Consider the following 4,416-nt stretch of genomic DNA (forward strand, 5'->3'; position numbering starts at 1 on the left):
ATGTCTTCCCACAAAGGCTCTGCCTTGGCACAGGGCAATGGGCTCCTTCTAGTGACAGAGAGGCTGACACAGTGGAGCTGGCTGAGCAGGGACCCCTGCTGGAAGAGAAGGGCAAGCGGGCAGCCACCAGCCCAGCCGAGGCTGAAGAAAAACAACAAGCCCAGCGCCTCAGGAAGAGGAGGAAGAGGTGCGGGTACTGACCCTCCTTCTGCAAGTCCACCATGCCATGGAGAAGATGGAGGAGTTCGTATATAAGATCTGGGAGGGATGTTGGAGGGTCACTCCATACGATGTGCTTCCTGACCGGCTGAAAGACAATGACTACCTGCTACATGGCCACAGATCACCCATGCCCTCCTTTTAGGCTTGCTTCAAGAGCATCTTCTGCATTGGCAACATCTGGACACATCTGCTTGGTTTTGTGCTATTTCTTTCTGGGAATCTTGACCATGCTGAGACCAAATATGTACTTCATGGCTCCCCTACAGGAGAAGGTGGTCTTGGGATGTTCTTCCTTGGTGCAGTGCTCTGCCCTAGCTTCTCCTGGCTCTTCCACAATGTCTATTGTCATTGAGATAAGGTCTCTCGGACTTTTTCCAAACTGGACTATACAGGGATTGCTCTACTGATTATAGGGAGTTTCATCCCCTGGCTCTACTACTACTCCCCACAGCCAAGGCTCATCTACCTCTCCATCGTCTGTGTCCTAGGCATGTTTGTCGTCATTGTGGCACAATGGGACCAGTTTACCACTCCCAAGCACCGGCAGACAAGAGCAGGAGAGTTCTTGGGACTTGGCTTGAGTGGTGTTGCACCCACCATGCACTTTACTATCGCTGAGGGCTTTGTCAAGGCCACCACAGTGGGCCAGATGGGCTGGTTCTTCCTCATGGCTGTAATGTACATCGCCGGAGCTGGCCTTTATACTGCTCGGATTCCTGGAAAATTTGACATATGGTTTCAGTCTCATCAGATTTTCCACGTCCTGGTGGTGGCAGCAGCTTTCGTCCACTTCTATGGGGTGTCCAACCTTCAGGAATTCCGTTACAGCCTAGAAGGTGGCTGTACCGACAGATAACTCCCTTCTCTGAGCCTTCCCACCTGAGGGGAGGAGTAGGAACTTCCTAAGTGCTTTTAGAAATAACTTCTTTGCTGAAGTCTGAGGAAGAGTCTGAGTTGTCTGTTTCTAGAAGAAACTTCTTAGAGAAGTGAGTACCAGTGATGCTTCAGCTTACTGTCACAGCTTCCGGGCAGTCTACTTCCCATGTGCACTCCCAGCAGTCACCTCCCCAAGCCAGCTGCTGCCCCTTCACAGATAGGACATGGAAGCTCATGTTTAGATTTTAACAGTTCCTCCAGTCACCTCCCCAAGCCAGCTGCTGCCCCTTCACAGATAGGACATGGCAGCTCATGTTTAGATTTTACCGGTTCCTCCAGCCATTTTGGGAAAAGAATTATGAACTGGGGTTCTTCAGAAATTATGTTTTGTTTTTTCTTGAAGAAAATATCCCTCCCTTACCTACATCCTTACTTTGTAACCTGGCTGATAATGGGCCATCCATTTTTGTAGCACACTTTTCAGAAACAATTATAGCCTGGTCCCATCTTTCTAGGACAAACAAAGCCACGCCTTGATGTAGCCTACTTGAATCCAGGCTTCAAGTAACCTGAGTTTAAATCCTTTTTTTTTTCTTGGCAGGTTAATGTAAAATTAAAATGAGGAGGATATTTAATATTTAATAATAAGCTTTAAAAAGAAACCTGCTATCACTGCTATATATCTTGATGCAAAGACTATGATGATAATAAAAGAAAGTACAGACAACGCTTGGCATTCAAAGAGAAAAAAAGAATATTATTACATCACACATCCTTTACCTTTTCTCCACCCAATACCTCCTTGCTTTAAAAACATATTTAAATTTTTTTTTACCCATTTATTGTATGGGTGTTTTGTCTGAGTGTATTTCTGGACACCAAGTGCATGCAGGGTTTGAGAAGGGCAGACAAAGATAAGGTCTCTTGGGTTGCAAGTCACCATGTGAGCACTGGGAATGGAACTCAACTTCACTGAAAGAGGAATCAGTGGAGTCATCTCTCCACTGAGCCGTCTCTCCAGCTCCTACTGTGTGTTTTCTAAATTGGCATGCACGTACACTTCCTTTCTGACGTGCCACACACACAAAAGCATGCACATTTCATTCACAGGAGACTGAAGAGAGATTCAGGGGTAATTTGAACTACCCACAATTTCCACTTTATTGTGCCTTCGTGCCTGAATATTTGTTTTGTTTTGGTCTTGAGATTTTTTTGTGTAGCCCTGGCTGTCTTTAAATTAACTCTGTAGACCAGGCTGGTCTCCAACTCACAGAGATCCTCACAGCCTCTGCCTCCCGAGTGCTGGGATTAAAGGCTCCACCAATCATCACAGGCTATGAAGAATATTTTTGCCAGACCCAGAATTCTTTTCTTTTTCATGTGAATGCATGTGTGGAGCATTCGTGCATGTATGCATGTGCACATGGGTGTGAGGCACCTCAGGAGGGTGCAGGCATATATGCGTTTGTGAGTATGTGCGGAGGCCTGAGGCTGACTGAGAGCATGAATTGTTCTTGATGTTCTTATTCACTGAGCCAGAGTCTCTCCATTGAAACCCAGTTGCCAACCAGGTGGTAGCTGCCAGCTGTTTCTGGAGATCCCCTGTCTCTGCCTTCTGAGACTTGGATTTGGTGGCTCACAACCATCTGTAGTGGGATCTGATGCCTTCTTCTGGTGTGTCTGAAGACAGCTACAGTGTACTCATATATAGAAGATAAATAAATAAATAAATAAATAGTTAAAAAACAATTGCCATGGGAAAAAAATCCCTTACTATCCACAGGGTCAAGCTGTACTAAAATGACACCATCCAAGAGGATCCCTGAGTCAATGTATGTGACCAGGACACCCAGAGACCACCAGATAAATCTAAAGGCAGATGATACACCCATCAAAAGGAGGTGTCCCAAGAGGAGACATCTGGTAACTTGGGGAGACATCAGGAGACACTGTGTACTGACTGCAGTGCATTCTAACCTTTACTGGTGCAGAATCCAAATGTCTTTTGTCAAAGGGGACAAAGAACACGCCTCTGATCAGAGACCATATTATGTTGGTTTGTCATGCTAAGGATTGCTTATAAAGGCTTATGCAGAATAGGCTATATTGTACCTGTTTTGCTCAGAGCAAAAATGTTAACAGAAATGCAATAGATGCCTTATTCTAGCCTTTGTTATACTTGTTTTTGTTGTACTAACTTTACTGGCTTTAGAATGTATTCTGGCTCCTCTACATAAGACTGTAATACAACACAGTAGAGAAGAAGCTGTCTTCACTGTGTATCTGGATGACCCGCAACATAATTAAAATAGCACAAACAAAAGGGGGACTGTAGTAGGAAATCTAGTGGAGTCATTGTATTTAGGGACTGGCTGGGGCAGTCCAGGTGGGAGATGGCACCATGCTGGTGGAGATGTTCAATTGTCAGATGCAGGACTTGGTATTGTAAGCATGAAGCTGGTTCCTTGGTAAATATTCTTCCTTTCCCCCTTCCCTCCCTCCCTCTCTTCCTCCCTTACCCTCCTTCCCACCCTCCCTGCCACTCTAGACAGCCTTACAAATGCTAGCCTACAGCCGCCTGACAGGGAAGTCTCTGTCTTAGGGTTTCTATTGCTGTGACAAAATACCACAACCAAAAACCAAGTTGGAGAGAAAAGTGTTTTGTAACTTAAAATTTTCAAATCCTACTTTTAATAAGGGTTCTAAAATGCTTTAACCTCCCTTCTAGCCTACCACCCACCAGAGATAGTGGAAAAGAAAGGTTATTAGGATTTGGGGGAAGTGGACCTGTTATAAATTGTTCTTTGGAGCAAATCCAGTCTGCTCTGTCAGGAACTCAGCAGTTCAGCTCACAGGAGTCGGCAGCAGCAGCTCAATTCACTGGCAAACACTTCATGAATACACCAGCAGTCCAGTTCAGGAGTGTCAGGATCGCAAACATGAACCAGCAGCGGTGGCATGACCCAGCAGAGACAGCGAGGCCTCAAGCAAATTGGCACAAGTGTCAGCAGGAGCGACCAAGACCACAGGAACTTCAGAAGCTCTCTGCTGTGCCTCTCTCAATGGAGGGAAGACCAGCAAGGAGGCAGCAAACTCAAGACCAAGAAGTGTTACAAAGCAAGTTCTCATCACTGACCATCGAGTCCTAATAATACTCTCTTCAAATGCCACGTGTCCTCCATGGGTCTTGCCTCACCACATGTCTTGCCTCAGCCTGTGAATCTGTCTTAGCAAAACCCCATGGGAGTCTGTATCAGCTGACATCACTCTGCCAATCGGCCCCAGTCTGTGGAAGCAGCCAGAAGCCACTGATACCTC

At 46.0% G+C, this 4,416-nt stretch overlaps 1 pseudogene across 1 annotated transcript; it reads left to right on the forward strand.

Moving 5' to 3' along the window:
* LOC116100300 lies at positions 1–1,078 on the forward strand (annotated as a pseudogene). The gene has a single exon (XR_004122559.1). The product of XR_004122559.1 is annotated as an adiponectin receptor protein 1 pseudogene (transcript).
* Positions 1,079–4,416: the final 3,338 nt, after the last annotated feature.

The sequence above is a fragment of the Mastomys coucha genome, unplaced genomic scaffold, assembly GCF_008632895.1.
Source record: "Mastomys coucha isolate ucsf_1 unplaced genomic scaffold, UCSF_Mcou_1 pScaffold21, whole genome shotgun sequence".
NCBI classification, from domain to species: domain Eukaryota; kingdom Metazoa; phylum Chordata; class Mammalia; order Rodentia; family Muridae; genus Mastomys; species Mastomys coucha.